This window comes from Phyllostomus hastatus, unplaced genomic scaffold, assembly GCF_019186645.2.
Source record: "Phyllostomus hastatus isolate PE091 unplaced genomic scaffold, TTU_PhHast_1.1 phas_contig_41, whole genome shotgun sequence".
Taxonomy (NCBI): Eukaryota; Metazoa; Chordata; class Mammalia; order Chiroptera; family Phyllostomidae; genus Phyllostomus; species Phyllostomus hastatus.
The window spans coordinates 9,800,749-9,820,435 of record NW_025333876.1 but is presented as its reverse complement, the minus strand read 5'-3'; the positions used below and the strand labels follow the sequence as shown (position 1 = coordinate 9,820,435).

General features: G+C 38.3%; 1 non-coding gene and 1 pseudogene across 1 annotated transcript; both read right to left on the bottom strand.

Moving 5' to 3' along the window:
* Positions 1–1,485: 1,485 nt before the first annotated feature.
* Positions 1,486–1,591, bottom strand: LOC123822795. The gene has a single exon (XR_006786420.1). It is a non-coding gene; the product is annotated as a U6 spliceosomal RNA (small nuclear RNA).
* A 4,503-nt stretch (positions 1,592–6,094) lies between these two features.
* LOC123822699 lies at positions 6,095–10,687 on the bottom strand (annotated as a pseudogene).
* Positions 10,688–19,687: the final 9,000 nt, after the last annotated feature.

Genomic DNA, 19,687 nt, shown 5'->3' with positions numbered 1-19,687 from the left:
TAAACAGCATATATGTGGGTCATGATTTCTTATCCACAGCTATTCTATGTCTTTGTTTGTAGTATTTAATCCATTTGCATTAAAGGTTAGTTTTGATAGGTACTTATTCATTGCCATTTTTCATAGCTGTTTCTCTCTCTCTCTCTCTCTCTCTCTCTCTCTCTCTCTCTCTCTCTGTCTCTCTCTCTTTTCTTTTTCTTAAAGCAGACCCTTTAGCATCTCCTGTAGAGCTAGTTTGGGGGAGGTGTCTTCATTGAGGTTTCTTTTATCTGGGAAACTCCTTATTTGACCTTCCATTTTAATTGAGAGCCTTGCTGGTTAGAAATGTCTTGGTTGCAGGCCTTTGATTTTCATTATTTGGAATATTCCTTGCCAATCTCTTCTGGCTTGGAGCATTTCCATTGAGAAGTCTTATCAGGGTTCCCTTGTATGTTATTTCCTGTTTCTCCCTTGCTGCCTTTAAGATTCTCTCTTTGTCTTGGAATTTTGCCATTTTTATTATGATGTGTCTTGAAGTGGGCCTCTTTGAATTCCAATTCATTAGGACCCTCTCTGCTTTCTGGATTTGTGTGACGTTTTCTCTCATGAAATTAGGGAAGTTTTCTATCATTATTTTTTCAGATAGGTTTTCTATCCCTTGCTCTTCTTCTCTTTCTTGTTTCTCTATTATATAAAAATTATTAGTTTTCATGTTGTCCTGCTGGTCCCATAACACCTGTTCATTCTTTCTGAGTCTTTTTTCCTTTTCTTGATCTTTCTGGGTGTTGTTTTCTACCTTGTCCTACAGCTTACTGATTCGATCCTCAGCTTCATCTAGCCTGCTTTTGATGCCTTCTTCTGTGTTCTTCAATTCAGAGATTGTATTCTTCATTTCCTCTTGGCCCTTTTTGATAGTTTCTATTTCATTTTTTATGTAATGTAGTTTCCAGTGAGTTTCTTGTAGTTTCCCTGTAGTGTTTGGTAGTTCTCAGTGAGCTCATTGAACTTTCTTATAACCACTGCTTTGAACTCAAAGTTCAAAGTTCAATGATCATATCTGATAATTGACTTTCTTCTATTTCATTTAGCATTCTTTTTGAGGCTTTCTCCCTTCCTTTAATTTGTTTTTTTTTTGTCTTTCCACTGTTTGTGATACTCTTCTTGTTAGCTGCTGTTTTGACTCTCTTGGTTTATGGTGTGAACTTCTATGGTAAGAGATTTGTGAGATTCAGTAGCACAGTCTCCTTGATCACCTGAGCTTACTGGTCTTGGGCTGTCATTTATGTTGTCTCTCTGGACGTATTTGCATTTTTATTGTTGTGGGGTCTTTCTTTGGTGGATTCTTCCCTCCAGCTGGTTATCTGATGGTCACTCAGCCCATCACATCTTGTATTCTGTTGTGCAGGTTGGACAGGTTGTGTCGAAGCTAGTTTCTCTGTGCATCCTAGTTTTTGAGTCTTCTCTCTCACTATTGTTCAGTTGTTTGTTCTGAGTAATTTCTCCACCAAAAATATGGAACCCTTCATGCATTTTCTATCATCCTTGTGCAGGGCCCATGCTGATCTTCTCCTTTGTGTTCTAATTTTAGTATATGTGCTGCTGAAGTAAGCACAAATTTTACAAAATCTTGTCAAATATTACAACCTGGCCTGACTTGCACAGTAGGAAATAAAGAGTAGAAGAATGTGTGTGTGTGTGTGTGTGTGTGTGTGTGTGTGTGTGTCTGTGGCCTAAAAAGGTAAAGAAGACTTAATGTTATCAACCTCCTGGAAGAAAAGTAGAAAGGATTGTAATTATGATTTTTAGACTATATAAAGAGCCTTTTTTTCTTATATCACTAAAGTAAGTTTTCAACGTATATTTGCTGAAAATGTCTCATGATTAAGCTTAACAATATATGATCCAACTGGTATCAGTTACGTACCTGCTAAGCAGCTGCAACAAAGACACTCAAAATAGATGGCTTCAACAAATGGTAAAGACCCAAGTAAGTAGTCCACAGATAACAGCACCAAGGCTATCAGTAAAAAAAAAAGGAAAGAATCTGGGTCTTTAGCATCATCACTTCTACTTTAGTTCATCTGTCATTTCTACATTGAATCATTGCAGTAGGTGATATAGGAACCCAGACTATTTTTATGTTATTCCTCTGAATATTCTCAATAGATGATGCTTCTTTAATCTGTTCAAAGATGGTTGCTTCAACTCCCACCATTCCAGCCCATGGGAAGAGACAAATAAGAAAGAGAAGGTGTACCCATCTTGTTTGGAATCTGCCTACATCACTTTTGCTTGCATCCTGTCAGTGAGATTCTAGACCCAGTGGCCAGACCAAGATATAAGAAAAACTAGGAATTGTAGTTTTTAGCTGGGAAGCCATGTGTCCAGCTAGAATTTCTAATATTATAGTCACAGACAAAGTTAGATATTGGAAATCTAGAGTCATTTTTGCCATACCACCTCATGGAAGTTGATCAGTAAAACACCCTATATTGTTCTCTATTGAGCCTCTATGATCCATTGTGGAGCAGTGCATAAAGGGGTATTTAGTACACAAGAGTAGAGCTTCTAGTGAATTAAAGAATAAGACTTAGAGGTTCTACCTAAATCAATAATTTCTTCTCCTAAACATATGTAGTTTGATCAACTAAGGACATGCTTACTTTCCAACATTTATCTGTTTCTCAGCAAAAACTACATACAAGCTATCAGGCCTGTAACTAAACAGGTAAAAATATTTATTCCCTACCTTTGAGAAGTTTGCTTTAGTGAAAGGGAAAGTTATGAGGAAAAGGCAGTAAGGGCAAAACCAAAGCATAAATGACATTATAGAACAACACAGTGGTAGAAATGACTCAGCTAGGGTGAGTTGAGAGGGAGGCAAGAGAAGTTTTCACCAAGAGGACAGACTGTTTTCCTATTAAGGACTGAAAATGGCAGGGATAGTTCAGGCAGGCAAAGACAAGGACAGTGACATTTGGTGTGACTAAGTTACAGGTGTGTGAGGGAGTGACAAGTGAGCAGTGTGAAGTACTCAAGAAGTAGGCATGGATCAAAGGCCTCCTATGCCCATTCAAGAGCTGAACTGTTTTCTTCTGATCAGTAGACAAGTCAGTTTGGAGTACCAGTGAAGTCCATTGTGTTTCAGGAAGGCCACTACTGTGACCATAAGAAATTGGTGGAATAGTGATAAGATACATGTGGAGGCTCTTGCAGCTTTTGCAATAGTCCACTGAGAGAGAACAGACAAAGGTGTGAGCCAAGGGAGATGCTGATGCTGGAAAAGGAGCAGGTGGAGTTACCTCAGATGTGGATCCTTCTGTCCCTTCTTCCTCCATAATATTTCTTGAGCATCTAGGATGTGATAACCTGATGCTCAGGACTGAGAATAGAAATAAGAAAATATATTATCTAGGGCCTCAAAGAGGTTATAGTCTAACAGTGACCTGAAAATGATCAATAACTATGATTACTGGCTATATGCATCTTTGGAAAAAACAGAAAACTAAGGAATTGAATTAATTATTACTTTAGACATTTTATTCAGAAGGTAAAAATCTTTATAATCTGAAATCAATTGGGCTACAACTAATTAAAAAGGCTTTTATTGGTGAAAATATTAGAAACTAGTGGGGCACTTAGGAATTTCAATATATACATGGGCATTAAACATCTATTCAGCAATTACTTGTTTAAGGTTTTATACAAGTCACTTGATATTCCATTAATAATAAAACTAAGAGCCAAGTTATTTGTACTGTTAAAATATGTGCACATAAATATGCATTCTTCTAAATAAGCTACACTAGTGAGATAATAACAAGACATGTCCTTAAACATTAAAATAGTAGTTTTTGGTGAATATCCAAGATTGCTTCTCCATAATCTTCAGCTTAACCCATCTTTCCAAGAGAGATTGTGTGAAGTCTGTCTGACTAGCCAGAGAGAAGACACCAGGGAGGTTCCTCAGATCCTCTCCACTTCTCATTCAGAGGAGGGATCCAGGTTGAATCTTCTTACTGGTTTTCCTCTGTGGGGTGAACTCACCCAGGGACAATCTATCCAAGCAGATCACAGTGAGGAAATTCAATACATGAATCTGGTTATATTTGAGATCTCTCAGGAGAGAGTCCATGTCTACATCCAAGACATATTCATGACAAAGTACATTGTTGCTGCTCAGAAGTTTTTAGAAGTGCTTTTAAATTATCCTCATCTTACTTACAAAGGAAGATGGCACATCTCTGTAATAAACAGGTCACTTAGCAAAACCACATGGGACAGAAAGTGAGAAGAACATCCTGTTCAAACAAAATTGCAGAAGTAACTTAAGAAGTCAGAAAGTCATTATCTTACTTGGAATCTTACCAGAAAACCAAGATTAACACCCCTAAACCTTTAGGTAAAGTGACAAGAACTCTCTAATTTCCTAACTACTTAGTAACCAGGCAGCTGGTTACTAGAGGAAGCTGAGAAACAAAAGAATAGCCTTTGTGGAGAAGCTCCCTGTAAATTACTGTCACTTGTAAATATTGTTGATACTTGACTCTTACACAGTTTGTATAGAGCCCACTATGACAGCATATAAACATTTTATGATCACATACTTAATAATGAAGTAAAATTTAACCTCAAGAGTAAAATACTTAAATGTAGGAAAAAACATTTATTTCATTTAATCCAGTTTAGCCCTTAGTTAAACTCCAACTCATAGTTAAAATATAAAAGTACTAATGACAAATGACACAATGGAAAATATTAATTAGCCCTCAGTGTGCAGACTAGAAATAGTTACAAATAAACATCCAAGAACTTTAACAGGCTGTTTGGGTCTGTAAGCACTTGTGTCTAAAGCTGAATTTACTGGGGGGTTTACAAAATTAAGGCACCACACAAGAACTGACATGCTGTGACAAATCGTATTATCATTCCCAATTATTTCCCCTTTTCCCTATAAGATGACACACCTCTTGTCTGTTCTTTTGTGTCCTTTCTGTAAGCAGAATTTCTTTCCCTAAGCCATGTGTACCTTGGCTATGTGGCTTTATTAGACTAATGAAGTGGGAATGGATGAGACTGTATGCACAAATAGTACAGGTTCCCTCAGTTTTCTGGCATTTTCTTTTTCTAGAAAGATGGCTTATCCCAAGAGGATATTGTTCCTTCTCCTAAGACCAAGAATGAGATTTTTTTTTGTGCACACCCAAGTAGAGCTGTGGCAGACACTGTCAATTGTAGTCCCCAACATGAAATATCAAGAAGAAAGAAACACTGTTGGAAACCATGAGAACTTGAGAACCATTTGTTACCACAGGAAAGATGGCTAATATATATTCTTTCCCAATTTAGGGTCAATGAAAATATTTCACATAAAATCATTGTTCAAGAAAAACTTGACCTTAAAGACCTGATAAGACCTGTCTTGTTCTCTGCACAGCAGGTAACATACATTCTTCACTTAGCAGTGAAAGAATCTTCTCTTCTTGCATATCTATCTGTTTTACCCAGAGCTGTACCATAAACAGTTTCCCTAGTAGCTGTGGTCATAGAACACAGGCCAGTGACATAAGCCAAGTTTATCTTTGGTGATTCTTTGTTTCCTCTCTGTATTATTTTGTTTATTGTTGTTCAGTTACAGTTGTCCCAACTTTTCCCCTATTGCTCTCTCCTGCCCCAATCCCCCACTCCCACAGTCAATCTTTACTTGTATAACTATATTTTCAGTATTTAACTGTATTTTCTGATTTAAAATAGAAAAAAAAGGGAGAATTAGGGGAGGGACAGGGGAAATTACACTGTGCTGATATAGAGACTTTAAATTGTACTCAAAGTTAAACGCCATTTTAAAGGTCAGCTTATGGTTCAAAGGAAATAACTACATGGAGTCTTATCGAGACATATGAGTTGAGTCTCATTATTAGCCTCAATAATGCAGGATCATATTTCTCAACACAGTTCGAGTCAGCAGCTATTAGGTAAGCTCTGTCAGGCATGGGTAGGTAAAAATCTGAAGAAATGGGTTCTCTCCATGCCCCCACGATAAAGAAAGAAGATTCCTGGTTTATTGGAAAATGCAGCTCCTTTCCTGGGTTGTGTCTGCAGTTCGCAGCTGAGTTTAGCAGTGGAATCAAGTGGAGGACATGGGAGATACAGGCAGAGTCAGAGGCTGTTCACTTGACTTTATCTCCACACCCTGATACTTTTGCATTGAGTTTGCTTTGTGCGCCAGTTCTTCTTGGAGCCTAGTTAGCTCCTTCCTCTGCTGTTCTTCCTCTTGCTGCCTGGCCTCCTCATGTTGCTGCATCCTCTGGGCTTCTGCCTCAACCATTTTTTTCTCCAGCTCTTGCCACTCCTTGGCTCTCTTCTCAGTGGCCAACTGAAAAGGCTCCTGAACTAGAAAGCCAGAAAGGCCCTCAGCTACAGATTTTTTATCTTTCTTGGGAATAAAGGGCTTCTGGGGGATGATGGTATTTGGATAAGTCTTGAAGCAAGTTGCTTCTTTCTGTTGTCTCAGTTTTTCCTGCAGCTGATGCTTCCAAGTCTTTGCCTTTATAGCACCTCTTTTAACAGTATCCAAGCAGAAAGACTCAGTCAAGGTTGCATTCTTCACCTTCTTCTCTGGCAGGTTAACAGTGTCAAAATTAAGAAAAGGAAGCGCTTTGAATTTGGGCACCTCTCTGTTCTGCAGTTCTCTTATTTTGTTCTCCTTCTATAACTGACATTCTGTCTCAAGAATCAAAAGAGAAAGGGCATATTTCCAGAGTTGTTGCCTCTGGGATATGGAGCTTAAAAGGCACCCCAAAATGTGACATGGGTTGAGCTCTTATCACTACTGGCTCCTCTTCCTCATCATTGGTAGGCATTTAGATTCTGTTCTTTAACGTAAAAGCAGGTGATTTGGGGACAGTGATTGGAAGTACTTTCTTTTCAGAAACACTCACAACATCTTCCAAGATCTTAGTCAGGCAAGGTCTGGAATGAAATTCAAAGTGTTCATCCTCTGATTCTTCTTTGATGAGAGAGAGAGAGAGAGAGAGAGAGAGAGAGAGAGAGAGAGAGAGAGAGAGAGAGAGAGAGAGAGAAAGAGATTCCAGCAGGATTCTTTTCTTGATCTCCAAATTGAAGCCTATAGACTGAGTGGGTAGCTTCACAGGTGGCTTCTTGGGCAAGATGGGCCACCTTCAAGAATTCTGGGATCAAGTTCCCATGCTTTGAATTTGTATTGCTGCAGTTTCTTGAGATTCTCAGCCCCCTGATCTGCTGAACTTTTGTAGGTCACAGGCCATGCACACTGTTTGGTTAGCAATAGAGGAGTATGTGGGTCTTTGCAAATCTTGTGCACAGCATATTTGGAGGATAACAGAGTAGTATCATCCATTTTGCTCTTCAAGTGATTGATACATGTTAGGGGTTTATGTACAGAAGGCTTCAACCTGCTGTGCCAGAGGCACATATGAAGAAGTTGTTTCATTAAATGTTCTCTTCTTTCCTTGGGACAGGTTGAAAGGCTTTATAATGGTGCATCCCTTAGTCACTTGGGCAGGAGATGGAGGATGCTTTTGCAATTCAGATATAAAGTTCACTTCCTTACACTCTTCCTGGTTCTGAGGATGTTATTTGATTCACTTATCTGTGCAGAAGTAGAAATTAACTGATCTGATTTGGTTACCTGGCTCACTGATTTCTTCACAGGTTGCCCTGCTCCTGCAAGAGCAAGTTTCTTGAATTCTTCATTCTTTTGCCACATTTCCATCACCTCCTGCTGCATTTTCATGCTCTTTTCCAACTCTTGCTCCTCAGTACTTTGTAGAATCTTCTGCCTTACAGGTGGTATGCAAGGCACAGTATGTCTGTTCCTGGCTTTCTTTGGGGAAGACTCATTCTTTCCAGACATATCTTTTTTCTTAAGTATATTTTATTGATTATGCTATTACATTTTTCCCAAATTCTCCACCTTAATCCCCCCTCCACCCTGCATCCCCCATTCCTCCAGCATTCCCTTTTCCTTGGTTCATGTTGATGGGTAGTACATATAAGTTCTTTGAGTTTTCTGTTTCTTATACCATTTTTGACCTTTCCCCATCTATTTAGTGCCTACCAATTATGCTTCTTCCTTGTACATTTCCCCCTTTCCTCCCTTCCCCTTCCCCACTGAAAACCCTCCATGTGATGTCCATTTTTCTGATTCTGTTCCTGTTCTAGTTGTTTGCTTAGTTTTTGTTTTCATTGTTTTCTTTCTTTTCTTTTTTAGGTTCATTTGTTGATAGTTGTGAGTTTGTTGTCATTTTACCTTTCATATTTTTGATCATCTTTTTTCTTAGATAAGTCCCTTTAATATTTCATATAATAAGGGCTTAGTAATGATGAAGTCCTTTAACTTTACCTTATCTGGGAAGCACTTTATCTGCCATTCCATTCTGTATAATAGCTTTGTTGGATAGAGTAAACTTGAATGTAGGTCCTTGCCTTTTATGGCTTTGAATACTTCTTTCAAACCCCTCCTTGCCTGTAAGGTTTCTTTTAACAAATCAACTGATGGTTTTATGGGAACTCCTTTGTAAGTAACTGTCTGCTTTTCTCTTGGTGCTTTTAAGATTCTCTCCTTATCTTTAATCTTGGGTAATGTAATCATGATATGTCTTGGTGTGTGCTTCCTTGGGCCTAACTCCCTGGGACTCTCTGAGTTTCCTGGACTTCCTGGAAGTCTATTTCCTTTGCCAGATTGGGGAAGTTTTCCTTTATTATTTTTTCAAATAAGTTTTCAATTTCTTGCTCTTTCTCTTCTCCTTTTGGCACCCTTATGATTTGGATGCTGAAATGTTTAAAGTTGTCCTGGGGGTTCCTAAGCCTTTCCATATATTTTTTTTGAATTCTTATTTCTTTATTGTGTTCTGGTTGAATGTTTATTTCTTCCTTCTGGTCCAAACAATTGATTTGAGTCCCAGTTTCCTTCTCTTCACTGTTGGTTCCCTGTATATTTTTCTTTATTTAACTTTATATAGCTTCTTTTTTCCTCTAATTTGTGACCATAGTCAGTCATTTCTGTGAGCATCCTGATTATTGGTGTTTTGAACTCTGCATTGGATAGGCTGGCTACCTCTTCATCACTTAGTTCTATTTTTGGAGCTTTGATCTATTCTTTCATTTGGGCCATATTTTGTGTGTGTGTGTGTGTGTGTGTGTGTGTGTGTGTGTGTGTGTGTGTGTGTATGTTGCATACCTGTTATATTGTAAGAGGCAGAGAGCCTTACATATTTGCCAGAGTGTGGAAACTAACCTCAGGCTGTATTGTGGTACCGTGTGTGGGGGAGTTGTCTGAGATGGAACAGTGCTGCTTGTTCAGCTCTCAGCCAACTTTCAGTCACTCCTCACTACCCACAAGCAAACTGGGCCCTTCTGGTGCTGATTCCCAGGTGGGTAGTCATGTGTACATTCTAGAATCCTGTGGGTCCCTCCAATGAACTCTCTTGTCAGGCTAAGAGTTTCTCCTGCTGCCATAACCCCCAAAGGTTTTTACAGCCAGAGGTTTTGAGGCTTTATTTCCCTGCTCTGGAACCCTGGGTTGTGGGGTCTGTCTTGCTCCCCAGTTGTTCCTCCTGGCTTATCTGTACTTAAATGTGTGATGGCCTGGTACTCCAGCCACCCTCTTGCCACAAGTCCTCTCCACCCCAACTGCCTATCTCTGCCCCTCCTACCACTCAGGATGAATGTTTCTTCTTTAACTCCTTGGTTGTCAGACATGTATGCAGTTCAATTTTCTGGCAGTTCTGATTATTTTTGTTTATTTAATTTGTTGGTTTTTCTTCTTTTGGTTGTGTGAGGAGGCAAAGTATATCTACCTACACCTCCATCTCAGCCATATGTTCCTTATTTTTCAAATAAAGTTGATAGATATACTGCGATATATTATACTCCCTTTATGGCATTCATTACACTAATGTTTACCTGAGGGATATCTGTCTCTACTTTTATTCTCTAAGCCAAAGGAAGAAAGGGACCTAACAGAGTATAGGGCACATACTGTACTCGATGCTTATCTGCTGAAGGCATGACTCAACCCATATGTTGCTCTTCCTCATGAGCTGAACTTTGCAGAGGTATTCACCTACAGAAAGACTGTTACTTGGTGTGTGTTTTGGGTGTAGAAAATTAACAATCATTTTGAAAACTGAAGCTATAGTCTTGATCTCATTGAGATATCTCTCCTGATGCATAAGCACCCACAAAGTGATAGTGATGACCAGATGTATCAGCAGATGAAAGGTGATCTTTTGAGTATTTTGAGGGAAAGAGGAAAATATGACATGCCAAAGTGTTTTCTAATTACATAACCACTTTGAATTTTTTAAAGTATTAGGAACATTTATAAAATTGGCCCTTTTAAAGTTCATGGGTATTCAAATTATAGACTTTGATTGACATAGGTCCAGGCTTGATTTCATGACCAAGTGGATGGACAATTAGGAAGCACATCAGTGAAGTGTGAGACTTGATATAAGAAAGAGGTGGAAACTCAACCACACATTTTGAACAGTCCTAGGAAAATTAAAACTATTTATTTATTCCCTCCCTAGAAAGGAAGGAAAGTGTTTAAAACTCAAAGCTCTCAAAATATCTTTATAGTCATTACCTCATTGGATCCTGTAGCATTACTAAAATGCAAGTTTGGGTTCTGAGTCACATCATATAGACTAGAAGACAGTCTCATCCTGGTATGGGCAGTTGAGTTGGACTCTTTGTCCTGTGTTCCTTTCTCTACAAAAGGCTGCCTCTCATGAATGTTCAGACTGACTCAATTTGCTGTGTAGTCATATTTAATCAGGGTGCATTCCTTTAAAAGTGAAATGATTTGACATGTTGTATCCCCATACCCTACCCTTCTCATTTCCCTCACAATGCTATATGTTTGATGCTTCCATACTGTGAAACATGTGAACTCAAAGTTATTTTTTCCATAAGCTCCACATTTTGAAGATCAAGTTGACACCTCACTCATTCTGCTTATGGCCAGTGGCACACAGAAGAAATTTCAAGGTTTTCCCTGTGAACAGTGTATTGGCACACAGGAGCCTCCTCATGGCAGGTTCAGTCAGACTGTCCAACCATCAGAGTGCTAATTAGACTTCCTTGGGTGAGCTTTTTTAGAGTGTTGGTGAAGGTCACAAAATATCTCAAAGCATTTTTTAAAATCAAGAAAGTGTTGTTCCTGTTAAGTTTGAATCTACACCCTGTTGCCTAAGAAATCCAACTCTCAGAAAATTTTCAACTCTTGAAAAAATAATTCAAAGTCATTTTACACATGTTTATTGGGTTCTTTCTTAGTAATTTCTCCAGAGGAATAAAAATGATAAAAGTCACTTACAAATAATTCTTATTCATTCATTCACCAGTCAAATGTTAAAGTTCATATAATAAAAATTAATTATGGAAAGTTAGAAGAGAGAAGATGGTGGCAAGGTAGGTGGGAGAGGAGCCCACTTCTCCTTGTTCCCGGCTGGAACACCTAGCCAATTTTCAGAGGAACAGAGTGAACAGCCAATGGAATCCCAGCTTATATGAAACTTGGAGGCCAAGAATTTCAAAGGACATTGAAAGACAGATGGTGAAGAAATTGTGTTGGGATGGTAAGGTCCCTGGGACCTGTGCAGGGACCAAGGCTGCTGTGCGTCCTCACCAGCACCTGCTGCAAGACATGGAAAGGGGAGTTACATCACCAGCCCCCTCCACTATCACAGCAGGTAGGACAGCCTGGCACCAGGAGGGACCTGGATGCTGGAAGTCGCAGTGGGGGCATATAGATGAAGTGGGAGGCACACAGGGGTGGTTTACAACTTCTGGAACTGTGGACACTGGCTAGATCATTACCAAAGAAACTGGGGAGCTGGGCAACACCTGTAGAATGGAGAAGAGTTGGACTGTGTCAGACCCTGACCTGATCCAGTCTGGTTGGACAGTTGGGCTGTGTGAAAAGCAGGGCACTTTTTAAGAATTGTGGGCTTAAATAAGAGGCTTTTACTCAAAATAAATAAATAAATAAAAGGCTCAGAGCTGCTTTGTAAGGAACTCTTGCACAGTGGCAGGCTCATCCTGAGGGTGAGTTGACCTTTGCGCCCCCACTTGGCTCAGGCTGCTCAACAGACAGTGGGCCAACAGCAGATTAGAGCCCTGTACTTGTGCTTGACCCAGCCGCTAACCCAGCAACGGAGTTGTGCCACTAGCTTGGAGGCTGATTTGAGTCATGTGCCCAAACTTGACTCTCTCTGCTTGCCCAGAGGCTGAGTGGTGTCCTGTGCCTAGCAGCTGACTCATGCTGCTTGCCTGGCAGTGAGCTCTGGCCATGGTAGGCTCGAGAAGAGCAAGCAGGAAGTGCAGCACATGGACCTCAAGCAACTGGTGGATTAAAGGCACAGGCATGGTGCAAATGGACAATGCGGGGCTGGCAGCTCAGAGAGCACCTGGGCTGGAGGCTGGGAAACTGCGAAAATTATAGCCCAGACCTGGCCTATATCCTCGCAAAACCATAGGAAGGGAGAAAAGTGAAGCCCAGCCCCTTTCTTCCTGTGGCATCCAGGAAGACCAGCAGAACTTGTTCAGTGGGTTTAAAGTCAGCAGGAGGCTTGTTTTTTTCTTTCCTCACTCATTTCTTTTTTCTTCCCCCAGGTGAGACAATAAGACCTGGAGCTGTGAAAAGTCCAGAGACAGATGCAAAGAGGGACCACAAGGTTAACCACAAATACTGAGAAACTGAGATAAATGTCACTTTGCTGTCCCACAGAACTGGCATTTTATTGTTTACTTGTATTATCATTATTTTTTCATTATTTTTACTTCTTTTATTTAATTAGTATTTTTTATTTGTCTTCTTTATGTTCAGTTTTCTTCATTGTATTTCTATGTCTAATTGCATTGTTTGACTGGTTTTCCTCATTCTCTCTTTCATGTTGTATTTTAATTTCCCTTCTTTAATTTCACTCATGTTCCAATAATATACTATGCTTGACCATGTACCTTCTATTCTTGTTATCCAAATCATATATTTCTTGTTATATTATTGTTGTTCCAATACTATTGTACTTTACTCCTGAGATTTATCATTGATGTGATTAATTCTATTCTCCCCCACACTATGCCTACTTTCCATCATTTACTCTCACTATATCTCATCATCTAACCTTGCACAAGTGCTCTGTTTTCTAGATTCAGCTCACAATCATCCTCTACTCTAACAAGAGTCTTATCTCTCTTTCACCTTTTATGAAAAGTGGCTAGTTTGGTGAAATGTCACCCATCATGCTATACTTATCCAAAGAATCTTCTCTTATCTACTTGCTGGTATTTTAAATCCTATAGAATACCCTCCCTCTGTCTTAACACATTTTGCCTACCCCCTGCCACTGATCACATACAAGAACAGATGGGAGCTGCAAATATCAGTATACCTACTGGAGGAGAGAACCTACCAAAAAAGGAACCACCAAAAGGTAAAAACCCAAGTACAACAAAAGAGCCCACACAAACAGAAGAAAGCACAAACCCACAGCATCCACAAAAGGAGATCAAAGAGAACACACCACTGAATCCCATAGAATTCCTACCATAAAAGCTTCCCCTACAAACACAGCTAGCAAAGCAAAACATCAAGAAGCACAGAAACAAACAAAAAGAGTCACCTAAAATGGGGAGACGAAAGAAAAACCTGTAGTCAAAAGGAATAAAAGACTCCCCACTAAAATAGCTATATGAAATAGAGGTAAACAAACTCTCAGATACGGAATTCAAAATAATGCTTACAAAGATGCTCAAGAAAATCATAGAGAGCTACAAGGACCTGAGTGAAAACTAAAAAGGTATGAAAAAAGACATAGAAATTATAAACAAAAAAAAACAGAAAGAAATGAATAATAAAATTTTGGAAATAAAAAACACACTAGAAGGAATTACAAGCAGGCTAGATGAAGGAGAGGACTGAATTAGTGAGCAGGAAGACAAGGTAGACAGAAACACACAGGTAGAAGAGCTGCAAGAAAAAAGGCTAAAAATATATAAAGACAGCTTAAGGAAATTCCAGGATAACATGAAACACAACAGCATTCAAATCATAGGAATACCAGAAGGAGAAGAAAAGGAAGAGGGATAGAAACACTGTTTGAAAAAAATAGTGACAGAAAACTTTCCAAACCTGGAGAGCGGGGAAAAAACATGCAGTTCAGGAAGCACAGAGAGTCCCAATCAAGATGAACCCAAAGAGGCCAACTCCAAGACATATCATAATTAAAATGCCAAATATTAAAGAAAAAGAGAAAATCTTAAGAGCAGCAAAGGAGAAATAAGAAGTAACATACAAGGGGGCTCCAATAAGGCTAACATCTGATTTCTCAGCAGAAACAATCCAACACAGGAAAGAATGGCAACATATGCATCAAGTGATGGAAAACAAAGGCCTGCAATGAAAATTGCTCTACCCTGTGAGGCTCTCAATTAAAATGGAAGGCAAAAATAAGGATTTTCCCAGAAAAGAGAGCTGAAAGAATACATTTACACTAAACTAGCCCTACAAGATTTACTAAAGGGACTACTGTAAGAAGAGAAAGGAAAGCAGTGAAAGAGAGAGGAACACAGGTGCAAAGAGGGACAAATGAACAAATACCTACCACTAATAACCTTAAATGTTAATGGAGTAAATACCTCAATCAAAGAACACAGAGTAGCTGAATGGATAAGAAAACAGGACCCACACAAATGATGCCTACAAGACACCCACCTCAGAACAAAAGACTTACACAGACTAAAAGTGGAGTGTTGGAAACAAATTTTCCAACCAAATGGACAGGAAAGAAAAGCCAGGGCAGCAATATGCATATCAGACAAAAATAGACTTCAAAACAAGGGCCATAAAAAGAGACCCAGAAGGTCACTTCATAATACTCAAGGGAAGAATCCATCAAGGACACATAAACATTGTAAATATATATGCACCCAACTAAGGAGCACCCAAATACATAAAGAAATAATTGGAGGACTTCAAGAATGATATAGACAGCAACAATATTATAGTAGGGGATTCAACACCCCGCTGTCCAAATGATTAGCTCTTCCAAACAAAATGTCAACAAATATATTGTGGCATTGAACAATGCCCTAGATCAAATGGACTTAACTGATATATACAGAGAGCCTTTCAACCCAAAGAAAGAAAATACACATGCTTTTCAAATGCACATGGAACATTTTCAGATAGACTACATGATAGGACACCAATCAGGCCTCAACAAATTCAAGAAAATTGAAGTCATATCAAGCACTTTCTCTGACCACAAGGGACGGAAACTAAAAAACAACCTCAAGGAAAAAGCTCAAAATCACTCAAATTCATGGAGACTGAATAGCATGCTATTAAACAATGAATGGCTCAAGAATAAGATCAAGGGAGAAATCAAAAAGTTTCTGGAAACAAACAAAATGAACTCACAATAATCCAAAAACTTATGGGACACAGCAAATGAAATCTTGTGAGGGAAGTTCATAGTGATATAGGCCAACATAAAAAAGATAGATAAATGTCAAATAAACAACCTAATCCTTCACCTACAAGAACTGGAAGAACAAAAAAGACAACCCAGAGCAAGTAGAAGGAAGGAAATAACCTAACATCATAGTAGAATTAAATGACATAAACACTAAATGCACAATTTTAAGAATCAATAAATCTAGGACCTGGTTCTTTGAAAAGATAAACAAAATTGACAACTCTTCCAGCAGAGCCATCAAGAAAAAAAAAAAAAGAAATCACCCAAATAAACACAATCAGAAACCAAAGAAGAGAGATTACAACTGATTCCACAGAAATATAAAGGACTGTAAGGAATTACTATGAAGAACTATGTGCCAAGAAATTTGAAAACCATTGTAAATGGACAAATTTCTAGAAAAATATAATCTGCCAAAACTGAATGAAGAGGAAACAGAAAGCCTGAACAGACCAATAACAGCTAATGAAATTGAACCAGGAGTCAAAAAGCATCCAACACACAAAAGCCCTGGACCTGATGGTTTCACAGGAGAATTCTACAAAATATTTAAGGAAGAGCTAACCCCTATCACTCACAGACTACTCCAAAAAATCCAAGAAATCTGAAGACTCCCAAATTCTTTTTATGAAGCCAGCATCATCTTAATCACAAATCTAGATAAAGACACAATAAAGAAAGAAAACTTCAGGCCAATACTGCTGATGAACATTCAGGTGCTAAAATTCCCAACCAAATATTGGCAAAACACCTCCAGCAATACATTAAAAAGATCATACCTGATGAACAAGTGGGATTCACCCCAGGGATGCAAGGATGTTACAATATTCCAAAATCAATACATGTATCACATAAATAAAAGCAAAGACAAATATCACATGATCATATCAATAGATGTGGGAAAAGCATTTGATAAGGTACAGAATCCATTTATGATAAAAACACTCAACAAAGTGAGAATAGAGGAAGCATTCCTCAAACTAATAAAAGCCATATAAGAGAGACCTACAGCCAACATCATACTCAATGGGAAAAGAATAAAAACTTTCTCACTAAGATGAGGAACAAGATAAGGTTGTCCACTTTAACCACTCCTATTCAACATATTATTGGAAGTCCTAGCCACAGCAAACAGATAAGAAAAGAAAATAAAAGGCATCTAAATTGGAAAGAAGGAAACAAAACTGTTATTGTTTGCAGATGGACATGATAGTGTACACAGAAAATCCTATAGACTCAACCCAAAAACTGGTTGACCTAACAAATGAATTTGTCTACAGTGGGATACAAAGTCAATATTTAGAAATCAAAGGCATTTTTGTATGCCAACAATGAAATATCAGAAATGGAAATCAGGGGGGAAAATCCCATTTGATATGGGATTGATATGGGATAGCAACAAGAAAAATGAAGTACCTAGGAATCAACATAACCAAGGAGGTAAAAGACCTGTACTCAGAAAACTATACAACACTAAAGAAAGAAATAAGGAAGACACAAACAAATGGACACCTATACCGTGTTCATGGATTGAAAGAATTAACACAATCAAAATGTCCACACTACCCAAAGCAATTGATAGATTCAATGAAACAGCTATTATAGTACCAATGGTATATTTAAAAGATATAGAACAAACACTTCCAAAATGTATATGGAACCATAAACGACTCTAAGTGCCTGCAGCAATTTTCAGAAAGAAGAACAAAGTAGGAGAGATCACAATACCTGATATCAAATTGTACTACAAGTCCACTGTAATCAAAATAGCCTGGTACTGGTATAAAAACAGACACATAAACCAATGGAACAGAATAGAGAGCCCAGAAATAAACCCAAGCCTCTATGCTCAATTAATATTCTACAAAGTGGGCAGAAGCATAAAATGGAGTAAAAATAACCTCTTCAAAAAATGGTGTTGGGAGAGCTGGACAGCTACATGCAAAAAAATGAAACTTGATCACCAATTTATACCATACACAGAAATAAATTCAAGGTGAATAAAAGGCTTAAATAAAATTCGTGACACCATAAAAGTCTCAGAGGAGAACACAGGCAGGAAAATCTCAGATATTCCAAGAAGCAATATTTTCACTGATATGTCCCCCAGAGCAAAGCACATAAAGGAAAGAATAAACAAATGGAATCTTGTCAAAATAAAAAGTTCCTGCATGGCTAGAAAAAAACAGCATTAAAATGAAAAAAGAATCAAACTTATTTGTCAATGATACCTCAGACAAGAGTTTGACCTCCAAAACATATAAAGAACTCACAGGACTCCACTCCAGAAAGACAAAAAAAAGTTAAAAATTGGGCAAATGACTTGAATAGATACTTCTCCAAAGAGGACATACAAAGGATCCAGTGAAATTTGAAAAGAAGCTCAGCATCACTAGCCATCAGAGATGCAAATTAAAAGCATAATGAGAAACCACTTCACACTAGTCAGAATGGCCATCACAAATAAAGCAACAAACAAGTGTTGGAGAGGATGTGGAGAAAAGGGAACCCTAGTGTACTGTTGGTGGCAATGCAGACTGGTGCAGCCACTGTGGGAAACAGTGTGGAAGTCCCTCAGAAAAATGAAAACAGAACTGCCTTTTGACCCAGCAATTCCACTGCTAGGATTATATTCTAAGAACCCAGAAACACCAATCCAAAAGAACTTATGCACCCCAATGTTCATAGCAACGTAATTTATAATAGCCAAGTGCTGGAAGCAACCTAAGTGCCTATTAATAAATGAATGGATGAAAAAACTAGGATATATTTACATGATGGAATATTATGCAACAGAAAGAAGGAAGGAGCTTTTACCCTTTGTGACAGCATGGATGGAACTGGAGAGCATTATGCTAAGTGAAATAAGCCAGGTGGTAAAAGACAAATGCCATATGTCCTCATCTTTAAGTGAAACCTAATCAACAAAACAAACAAACAAGCAAAATATAACCAGAGACATTGAAATTAACAGACATTTACCAGAGGGGAAATCGGAGAGGATAATGGGGTTGGGGGAGAATGTGTGCAGTGTTTTCTGGAACTACTATAAAAGACACATAGACAAAACCAAGAGAGTGTGGAATCAGCAGAGAGTGGTGTGGATGGCTGGGGTGGAGGCGAGCAGTGGGTGAAAAGTCAGACAACTATATTTGAACAACAACAAAATTTTTAAAAAGGGAAAGAAAAATAAAACTAGTTATAAAGCCTTTCCACCTATACTATCTCATTAAGTTTTCCCAACAACAACAACCAAGAAGGAAATTAAATTAAAGGGAAGATTGACTGGAAGGAAGAGAGAGAGGAATTTCTATTTCTCTCTACCAAGGTCCTTAAAAGCAACATCAAAAGGCTAAGACTAATATATGCTTTGAGTTGCATGAACATGTTGTTGGCCATGGGGTTAAGCTAAGTTTGCTGTATTTAAAACCATAAGAAGGGAGGCTGAAGTAAAAGGATGTGTAAAGAAATAGTAAGAGGCCACTTAACAGGTTTATTCAACTCTCAGATTGGCCAGTCATTTCCCCCAAAATTCAAGAGACATGACTGAAGGAAGAGGCCAATGAAAATCACAAATGGACAGCAAAAATTTTCAGAAAACTCATAGATACCCACATTTTATAAATGGTAATAATCATTGCAAAAAATAAGGAATGGATAAGGTAATATTTAATTGGTGAAAATTTAAAAATACAAGGATTTACTAGGAGGATATAACAGTTGACCAAGGAGAAGTTACATAAATGGTATTTACATTTGTGAATGTTCCTCTTGCATTAAGGAAATATTGTGAACATATTTATCTAAGTTTGAAAAAGACCTCTGGCAAGTGTCATTTCAAATTCTTGTATATGAAAGTAATAAAAATTGGGTAGATTTTTATATTAGTCAAAGTAGTCTACATCCTATATCAATAACCCTCAAATAGCAGTGGTTTATTTCTTCCTCATACCACAGTCCAGTGTGAAAGGATTTTGATTAGTAATCAAAGCTCCATCTATCATGTGGCTGTGCCTCCACTAAGTCTCCAGGGTCTTTTCATCAAAGTCAGTGGACAAGAGATAGAGAGGATTCTGTTGGAGAGACTTTTATGTCTCTTCCTGGAAGTAGCTCCATCATTGCCATTTTCAATGCATAGACCATAATCTAGTCTCACTGACATATCCAGCTGAAAAGGATGC